Source organism: Stegostoma tigrinum, chromosome 9 (genome assembly GCF_030684315.1).
Source record: "Stegostoma tigrinum isolate sSteTig4 chromosome 9, sSteTig4.hap1, whole genome shotgun sequence".
Classification (NCBI taxonomy): Eukaryota; Metazoa; Chordata; class Chondrichthyes; order Orectolobiformes; family Stegostomatidae; genus Stegostoma; species Stegostoma tigrinum.
Window position 1 is genome coordinate 52627341 of NC_081362.1, and position 11125 is coordinate 52638465.

The window sequence follows — 11125 nt, forward strand, 5'->3', positions numbered from 1 at the left end:
ATTCAGAAGAATGAGGGAAGATCTTGTAGAAACATATAAGATTATGAAGGGAATAGATAAGTCGGAGGCAGGGAGGCTGTTTCCACTAGCAGATGAAACTAGGACTAGGGGGCATAGCCTCAAAACAAAGGCAAGCAGATGTAGGACCTGAGGTCAGGAGGAATTTCTTCACCCAAAGGGTTGTGAATCTGTGGAATTCCCTGCCCAATGAAGCGGTTGAAGCTACCTCGCTGAATGTGTGTAACGCATGGCCAGATAAATTTTTGAACAGTAAAGGAATTAAGGGTATTCCGGCGGGTAAGTGGAGATTAGTCTCAAAAAGATCAGCCACAATCTTATTGAACGGCAGGGCAGGCTCCAGGGGCTAGATGGCCCATTCCTTCTCTTGGTTCCTGTGTTCTCTTTGTGAACCACCTTGGAATTTCGCCAATAATTGACGCTAGTCACCATTAGACTCTTAATTTCAGATTTTCTTTCTTTTGAGCTCAAATTCCACCATCTGCCATGGCAGGATTTAAACCTGTGTCCCCTGAACATCACCTGGGTCGCTAGGTTAATAGTCTAGCAATAATACCACAAGACCGTTGCCGCCCCTATAACACCATTGAGTGGTTAGATGGTGATTAGATTCTGTCATTAGGGAGATGGTCATTGCAAGGCATTTGTGTGGTGCAATTTGTACTTGCTCCTCTTCAACCCAAACCTAGATATACTCCAGGCTAGACTGGACTGTGGGAGAAGAGAGGAATAATTCACAATGACTTGTATACATTTTTAACAAGGAAAGATCACGGTTTCATTGTATTAAAATTGCATGATAAACGAATCTATGTTTATTTGATTTGGTTAATAAATGAATTGAGTAAGCTTGTTTTGTTGATTGCAAGCACAGTTTGCTTAATCCCTGGCTCTGGAAATAAATCTTGAGATAGTTAATCACAATATATAATTATTATACCTTGATATGCTATATTTAATCATTGGAAAAGCTATCGATGGAAAAAGGAACTGTTAAATCATCTTGTGTAAGGTAATGTTACAGTACATTGACTGGCAACCAGAATATATTGCTTACAGACATTGCTGCTACTTCACATATGCTACCTCATCATAAATGCAGCAGCGATGCAACACTGGCCCGTGACTACATGACCATTTCCTTCTACTTTGCACTTCAAATGTTTCTTCTGTTCTTAATCAGATATTATCCACAGTTAGGATATTGTTTTTGCAGAAAATATGTTACCATTTCAACCAATATATTTGTCCTGCATTCTAGTGTTACATTTATGATCTGTGGTGATAGTGCAACAACACCTTGTTAACACAATTTTAATTTAATAGGAAACATCAATAGCAAAGTGAAATCTGTCCACTAATTGCTTTTTTTCAAAGTAATGATTGTTTAATAACGTGACATATACTGGTGAGGAAAGATTAGATTAGGCCCAACATTGGACATGGGCAACTTGATGTATGATTACCCAAGACACAAACATCATGCTGCTTGCTCATCAACATTGTTACAGTGTGTTGCCTAGCATGATGAGCTACATGCACCAAGATGAGCTATATGCTCAGCAGGGTTTTGAGAAACCTATGCGGCTGGCACAAAATAGAGTTAATCTGAATTTCTCAAGGCTCGTTAAAGGGAAAGTGCACTCATATTAGTAGCTGCAGAAACTGTGGCAAGAAGACCTTTGCTGTAAAGCAGCATAAGAAATAGTAAGAAGTATAAACTTTGTGGCCCATCTCCACCTTCCTATAGAATCATTCCAATCGATCTGATTTCTCAACTCCACTTTGTTGTATATCTTGATCTCCTGCAAGATCAAAAAACAGCCTGTCTCAGCCTTAAACATTCTCAATGATGCAACATTCACAATACTCTGGGGTTCACAATTCTAAAGGCTCACAAGCCTTTTAGTGAAAAACAAAATTTCCTTACTGCGATCATAAATGATCGTTCCCTTATCCTGTGGGTTTGTCTGTCCAATGGTACCCCTGCCCACCCCACCATTTTTCGAAATTTCACAACCAGGTAAAACAGGGTCTCAGTGTATACCCTGCCAAATACTTCAAAATCTTTTATATTTCATGGATACCAACTGTCATTTATCAAATTCCAAAGACTATAGACTCAATGAGCTCAAATTGTTGACCTAGGGCAGTCTTCCCATCCTGGAGGTGGATTATCTCCAATGCACTTTGTGTCATTAAGCTCTCCACCAACCACAATTCTCAACTAACTAGAATTTTTTATTTAGGAGAGATGACAAGGTGTAGAGCTGGCTGTACACAGCAGGCCAAGCAGCATCAGCAGAGCTGGAAAGCTGATGTTTTGAGCCTAGACTCAAGGGTCTTGGCCTGCTGTGTTCATCAGCTCTACACCTTGTTATCTCAGATTCTCCAGCATCTGCAGTTCCTACTATCTCTGATAGAACTTCTTACACTCCCCTTTTGCAAATGTAAGCTATTCAGATGTTGTCTGGAGCCCTGCAATTTCACTTAGGTCACCTAAGATAACCTCACTGATCTGTGCTTAGCAGTGAAACATGCCGCTTTGAGGAGGACTTGAAGGAAATTGTTATCTATGCATTTGCAGAAGACTTTTCTGATGAAGAATTTTTTGAAGGATTTAGTGAAAGACTTCAGAGTCCTAGACATCTCATGTTATAGGTATAAACCACTTGGCCCCTTATATCTACCCCAGATCTTTGACTGAGCAACTCACCTAATGTCATGTCCCGGCCTGTTCCTCATAACCTAACGTATTTTGCCTTTTCAGAGAACTGCCTGACTACTTTTCAAAAACATCAATTTGCTGCACCCATTACATACTCTGGTACATTCCAGATCCTAACTACTAATTGCATAAAAAAAGCACTTATATCATTTCTGCTTCTTCATCTAATTATTTTATGTCTATGCCCTCTTGTTCTCAATGTTTTCCAAAGTGGGAACAATTTTCCCTATCTACTCTGACCAGGGTCTTCATGATTCTGAATATTTCAACCAAATCTCCTCTTGGTGGAATGAACACAATATCCATAATTATGGAAATAGTAAATAGGAATCCTTCTACCGACCCACTCAAACTTTGCAAAAGTGAAACAGAACAATGTCTTCAAGCTGGAAAGGGGCTGATGTTGTACTGTTAAGCAAAGCAGAAATTATTGAGCGCTGTGAATCTTCAAAAGCCAAAGGAGACTGAGAAAGACTTTAAAAGAAGATTTCATTAAATAGCAGAAACTAGCTTGGGCTAATGCTACCTCAGCCCTTGATGCATTGATTAAATTTGTTGAAAAGCAGACATGTTGCTCTGTACAAAAGTTTATTCAGTTGCAGCATACTGCACTCTACTTTCATGAAGAAAAGGCAAAAGGCAAATTGGCAAGCTGATGTCAGGAATTTATTCAATAAAGTATCCAGGGCTTACACTGGGGGACAATCTCTTACGCTTTCTCCCATTTCAAGGATGTTGTAAGAGATTTTGAGGACTCGTTCCTCTTGAGAATCTGTGTATTGTTTTACATTGTGCTTTAATTTATGTATTATGCACTGTTGAAGATTAGAAGTGAAAGGAATACTGGCCTTATATTTTATAATATATTTTTTGAAATCTCATGCTACAAGTATTGTGTTGTGTTTCATTGGCTAAATGAGTAAATTGATAAAGTAACTCTCAACTGATACTTTTGATTGATTACAGTTTTTGGCTGTGGGTCCATGTCCAATGAAGGTTAGGTACATGTTGATGTAAGGGCTTTGAGTGTGAATTTGTCAACACTGTCTGTGAGGGTTAAATTCAGATGTCCTGAACAAGTAGGGGTTCTCCAGGGGATGGTTTTAGTCCTAAGAATTTTTTTTTCATGATCTGGCTGACAAATTGAAGGAGTTGTCAAAGACCTGGTAGGGGATCAAAGACCTCAGTGCAAGGATGATGGTTGAAGGCATATGAGACCAATATGGAGAGAGGAATAGGGATCTATGCAGGGTTATGGAATGATTAAAGGCAAGGTAAAAAGCAAAAGTCTGCAGGGGAGAAGTTTGTTGGAGGAAACATCTACTGACTTTAATTGGAAGGCTGGGTGATTAACTTGAGTGCAGCCCTTTTAATAATTTTTGCATGGTTATGCATGCATAGTTATGTTATTGGCTGACTTGTGTTTGACCTATGCAGAGCATTTTGAACTGCCGCCCAGCCATGCAACATCCAAGGACCATTGTTTAGAAACCTTCTTAAGAAATAATTCGTGTCCTACTGCTTGGGTAGGAGAAAACTAGATGCCTGGGAGTAGATTAGAAAGAGACCGATGTTGTTCCAGGTCAGAGGCCTGATTAGATTTCAGAAGGCTAGAAATATGTTAGCAACCCCTATTGACATGAAAAGTGATAATCAGAGCACTGGGAGAACCAATAGGTTGAAAGTCTCAAATGTAGGCCAGAGATTTAGAGGAAGATGATTTAGGAGGTTGGAGGTCAGTGGTTATGCAAATGTAGAGAGGGGATAATGCAGTTGTGATGGTATTGATTGATTTTCGGGGCTTGACCAGGCAGGTATTCCTCACAATAACCGTAATGAGCATGGTCCACCTGCAAATGCTCACTATCAAGCATCATCATTTGGTGGGAATCATTCATTTTATATACTGATGGATTAATATCCCCTCTGATTTCAGACAGAGTTAATGATGGTGCTGGTGTGTATATTCTTCAGTGTAAACTAGAGGCAGGCATTTAACACATTTGTTCATCATCATTCTGGACCCATTTTGGATGGGTTTCCTTCAAAAACAGAACTGAAACGAAAACATTTGCTCACATGTCTAACATGGGAGCTCCAAAAGAATAAATCTCTGCTTTATCAGTGGAGTTGCTTCACTGACTGTGAGCTATATTAATCACAGTGCTGGAGGATATCACAATTGAAACCATATTCTACAATTATACCAGGGTGTCAGAATTGCTTCTCAGTTTGGACGGTACAAAGCATTCAGCAAAGTCCTTCCCCAAACACTCTTTATTTCGAATTCAGTAAATAAAAACTGTCTGTACTAAATCTTTGATTTATGAGGTTATACCATGCGATAATGAAAGGAAAACAAAATGTAACTTTGATGTATTTTTTAAAATGGTGCCTTAATGCAACATTTTGTGTGGAATTTAGTCAACAGTATTAGCCTTTGTCAACAGTACGAAGAAATCCATGCATCAATCTCTTCAATGCACCAACAGAATGAGATCAAAAATACCTACAAAGCTATAGTTCCACCTACTGGTTGTCAATACCATTATGGCTTCATGAAGTAAAGAAGCAAATTATCACGCAAGAAATGCCTGCAGGATTGGGCTTTGTTCTGCATTTAGGTCTGGCTGCTGTACTGGTGCCAAACTTGCACTTGTACATGTTCACCTCTGGTGAAGTCCCAACTGAATGACGAGGGTTTTGAAGTGTGCAGAGGTGGCACATTTTGTCAGACTGCACCATTACCATTTTTGACCCCACTGCAACTTTGTTTTTAAGCCTTGTACAGTTTAACATATATTCAGGTGCAGAAAGAGCCCCTCTATTGGTGCAATTTAAATGTGTCATCAACAATCAGTTCATTCTTATTACTGCTGGTTAATTTTTCTTAGCTCTGTTTGAGTTTGAGTGTTACATGGCTTGAGAGGATGGTCATGTTGTGTCAGGTGATGGCTCTGAAAGGGTCAATGTTGGTCAGTTTGGCTCCACCCAATCTGATGATGTCATCCATTCTTGGTTAGGGTTTTAGGGAGTCTAGCTGTAGATCCTGGAAGTGTATGATGTGTCATACCTGGCTTCTGACAGTCTTTGCAATTTTTTCCTAATGAGCCAATATAACTTAGTGCATTGCTATTATGTAATATGCTACATTTTGTTATTGAGGCCACTTCATCATCTTGTTAAGGCTCAGTCATAGCTCATCCTCTACTATTGTTATTTCCATAGAATCCTTACAGTGTGGGAACAGGCCATTCAGCCCATCAATCCACACTGATCCTCCAAAGAACATTTCACCCAGACCCATTCCCTACACTATCCCTGCATTTTCACCCTAGACACTATGGGCAATTTAGCATGGCCAATTCACCTAACCTGAACATCTTTGAACTGTGGGAGGAATCCAGAGCACCTGGAGGAAACCCACACAGACATGGGGGCAGCATGCAAACTCCACACAGGCAATCACCCAAGGCTGTAATTGAACCCAGGTCCCTAGCACTGTCAGGTAGCAGTGCTAACCACTGAGCCAGCATGCCATCCTAGTTTGGAAAGGAGAATTGTGGTCACACTCCACCACAACTATAAGAAAGAGGTGGTTGATACTACAGGTGAGAAAGAACTTCAGAAGATCAGAGGATTTACCATTTTAGAGACATTATTATTTCCTGACTACCAAGTCGGTTAGGAACTTCAAGTGCTCGAACAGAAAAGTGATTGACAGAGCTTGTGGGAAGTCAGCCAGGCAAAATTAGGCCTTAAACCTTCAACTCAGAGATTTTACACAGTACAGGAGATGCAGTATAGTTCATCTGAGAGTAAAAATAACTTTATATACTTGGCAGTTGAGGAGACCTTAGAGAAGAAAGATCTGTAGGAACATTCCTGATCTGAGGCTCAGCTAGATAGCAACTATTTCAGAGCTCCATGAATAAAGTTAAAAAGCTCTGTGGACAAGGGGAAACACTTTAAATGAATGATGCAAAGCATCCCAGGAAGCCTCAATAAAAGCATCCCTGAAAATATGCACTATTTCCACTGACTTATTAGAATCCTGAGACCACCCAAATTGAGGAAGAAGCATGCACGAAGGAGCTGTTGTGATCATCACTATTTTTCCTTTATTTTTCTCATTTTTGGTTTGGAAAGTTGAGTTGAAGTTGACGATTGAACTTTGAAATTTGAACAGCATTTTGTTATTTTTAAAAGAAAGAGGACAGAAGAAGAGATTGATGGTTGCTGTTGGCATCTAGGCTGCAAAGATAATGCAGGTTAATAATTGCACTCTAAGAACACTGTGTATGATTCTGAGCCAAGCTTTTGTTATGCTCAGGAACTAGTGCTTGGTTGGAATTTGAATTGGTTAATCAATGGAGAACTAGTGTTGGCTAACCAACAATAGTGCATAGTAAAAAAGTACAAAGCAAGGAGTAAACAGCTGCTGACTGGGAGTTCTGGGCAGGAAGTAGTTTGGGTTTAATAGTTACTAGACTGGGAAACTGTTTTTGGTTTTGTAGTCTCTAGGTGTTTTCCGGTTGACAACTTGTTGAAAGTTCTGAGAGAAGAATCCCAAACATTAAAAAATAAGTAATTTTCCAGCAGTTTGTGGAAGCTGATTGCATTGAGCATTGACTTAAGAATTCCAGCGTGATACTCAGTCCTATGACCTGTTTTCAAACCATCATCAATGGAATTCGTGAAGGCCTGGTATTCAGTTGTGAAACTGACAAATTCCTTTTCTTAATTTTCTTTTATTTATCCCTTAACTGTATCAGTCAGTTTACAAATGGGGTTTTATATTCAAAGAATATACACTTAAAATTACATTCTTAATAATAGTTTGTTAACTTTTGTTTATGTTATAAACTTGGCTATTGTTTCCTACCATTTTCCATAAGCTGTTGTCTCTAGTTAGTGACTGAGAAATTGAACAATTAGTGTGCCAACAAACTGTGCATTTAGTAAGGAATGATTTCAATATGAAGATTTAGGGTTTGAAGGACATGGAAGAGACCAAAGGGATGCCCCATTGAATTCTGATGGATGGTACTACTAAACTGCGTTTCTCCAGTATATTTTCCTCCATTCATGGCATCTAAGTTTGGTTGTTTTTCTGTGTCTGACTACATGTATGTGCAAAGTCACAATAATGGTTTGGAGTTTCAGCTAGCAAAATTATATTTTGTAACTCACATTTTTATTCACTAGTGGTTGGAATAGATTTACTTGTAATGGTAGTTCATGACAATTACAGAAAACTGGTAAGTGTATTTCATTAGCCTGAGTCCATCTGGTGGGTAAATTGGGGCTTTTCAATAATTTGATTCTGTGAAAACCCCAAGGGAGTTTTTGGGACAGGACAGTGACTCAGTCATTACACTGCTGCCTCACAGGGACCTGGGTTTAATTCCACCCTCAGGCATCTGTCTGTGTGGAGTTTGCACATTCACTCCATGTCTGCATGGGCTTCCTCCGGGTACTTCGGTTTCCCCCGCAGTCCAAACATGTATAGGGTAGGTGGATTGGCCATGCTAAATTGCTTGTAGTGTTTAGGAATGCATAGATTAGGTGGGTTATAAGGGGATGTGTCTGCGTGGGATGCTCCAAGGGTCAGGAGGAACTTGCTGGGCTGGAGGACCTGTTTCCACACTGTGGGGATTCTATTCTATGTGAACAGTGGGGCTTGAGTATTGTTCTGAAGTACGATCATTGGATCCGAAAAGTTAATTCAGATTTTCTCCAGAGATGTGTCTAGACCTGCTGAGTCATTTTCAGCTTTTTCTGTTTTTGTTATCTTTTAATTTCTCTTGTTTTCTGTTCTCTGAGTACTTTTGAATCGTTGATACATTTTGATTGGTACTCCTTGGCCTACACAATCGGAAATATGGTTTCTTCTTTACTCTACCTCTTTTAAAAAGCAAGGTCCCAGCTTTCCAATATGAAATAACATTCTTATGTTATCCTAATGGGGTATAAGTTGGATGTGTAGACTTTCTTTAGCTGAAGATCTCTTGTGCATTTATTTATATATAAATAATAATATTTGCAAGCAAGAAATCACCAGACATGTTCTGTAACTCACATACTGCAGTGCACAGAGCTTGTGGCCTGTTGTCCTGGGATAAAGTTCAGGCTACTTGGCTCATTGCACGTTAATATTTTAAAGGAACATCAGTTCACATGTGATATCACAGAGCAAGATCAATCACATATGCAAAGGTCAAAAATTTAAAATGGGGAGTTTGTCCATTATAAAAAGAAAGATAAAGAATAACGGGTTTGAAAAAATCCTTACAATTCTTGAAGTATAACATTTTACACAGCGACCATAGTTGTTTAATTGATGTGTTGTATCTGCAGAGGTAGGAAAACATATAAATAACCTTGAGTTCTTAGTGAATGTAGTTTCCCTATTTTGCTTTATCACTGGGTACTTTTTCTGAAGTGACTGAAGAATCAATTAGAAAGAGCAAATCTTCCAGTTGTGAATCAATTTTACGATTGATTTTACTTCTTTCACTTTTCAAAATCTGTTGCCAAAAGTAAAGTTAATTTGTGTTTCGCCACATCTGACTTCATTGTTTATTTCCAAGTTGGAGAATCTGCAACTGGGTCTTCCATCCCAATTCATGAAACTTGCAGAAAGGGATAAATTAAAAGGAGGGACGAATTTCAGTCCTTTTGATATCACTTTAAGTTCAGTGCAGACTGAGTCTTGTTTATTGATGGTTTCATGAACACGATCAGCAAAAAACATTTTAGTCCGTTAAAGGGCCCAGTTATTCAAGTTCAGAAAATAGAAGTTAAAAGAGCTCCATTTTTATCTGAATCATTATAGTACTTATTCATGCAAGACTGTTTATGTAGTAGAGCCACCAGCATTAGAAAAATGCCAAATGCATTCCTAATGGGACTTGTTGATCCAGTTGAATCAAATTTTAAAGAACCTGTAAATGTCAATGGATATCTCATTCATTTTATGGTTGGTAACCTTGCAGGTGGCCTATCAAGCCAAACACCTCTGCAGAAACAGAGATCACAGCTTACAGAGATGAAGTTATATGATCTTAATGCTACTGCAGCACAGGGTGTAAAAGAATTGACAGTGTATACATTATTCACAGGCAACATTTTCAACTTTTGAGACTGCATGCAAGACTTGACCACAACATCCCTGAGGTAGCAGGAGTTTAGCTAGTTCACCTAAAACAAATAGTCCAGGTTCAACTGTTGGCAAGCAAGTGGTAGAAGATTTTGAACAAAAACAGAAGTGGTTGGACAAGCTCAGCAGGTCCGGGAGCATCTATGAAGAAAAATCTCCCTTAGCGTTGAGTCAGGTGCCCTTCCTCAGAACTGACTGGACATTTACAAGGATGTTGCTAGGACTTGGAAGGTTGGTGTTACAAAGATAGGATAGATTGGGTGGGACTTCTTGCACAGGGCTGTAGGAGGTTGAGGGGTGATCTTTTGAGGTTCATAAAATCATGAGGTGCATACATAAGGCGAACAGCAAAGATCTTTTCCCTAGGATGGGGGAGTTCAAAACGTGGGAGCATACTTAAGGTGAGAGGAGAAAGAATTCAAAGGCCCTAAACAGTAATATTTACACACAGAGGGTGGTTTGTTTGTGGAATGAACTATCAGAGGAAGTGGTAGATTCAGGTACAGTTACAACACTTAAAAGGCATTTGGATAGTTACATAAACAGGAAAGGTTTAGAGGGATCTGGGCCAAATTAAGGCAAGTGGGATTAGTTTAGTTTGGTAAGCTTGGTCGGAGCAGGTAAGTTGGACTGAAGGGTCTGTTTCGGTGCTCTGTGACTCTATCTGAAATGAACCGTTAAATCTTCTACCACTTGCTTGCCAACAGTTGAACCTGGACTATTTGTTTTAGTTGAACTAGGTAAACTCCTGCTACCTCAGGGATGTTGTGGTCAAGACTTGCATGCAGTCTCAAAAGTTGAAAATGTTGCCTGTGAATAATGTATACACTGTCAATGTTTTTACACCTTGTGCTGCAGTAGCATTAAGATCATATAACTTCATCTCTGTAAGCTGTAACTTTGGATGAATATAATTTGACTAGGTGACTCTGGTCATCTAATCATATGCACTAAGGAAGATTCACTCACGAAAATTTTCACAGAGACAAGCTGGTAAGTCATTCCCCACTATTTTAAAGGTGATGTAATGTTATTTCTGCCAAACAGGCAGCCTCAGAGTACTTTCATGGCTACTTGACCCAAAATCATATGAAAGTAACACAGTGGGCATGAAATTTGTGTGCCCTAATTTTTCAGCATGAGACCGTGATTGGGTCTATGTCTTTTGGGAGCAAGGTAAAACATTTATCCTCTCACCTCCTTCCAATGATTGCAGC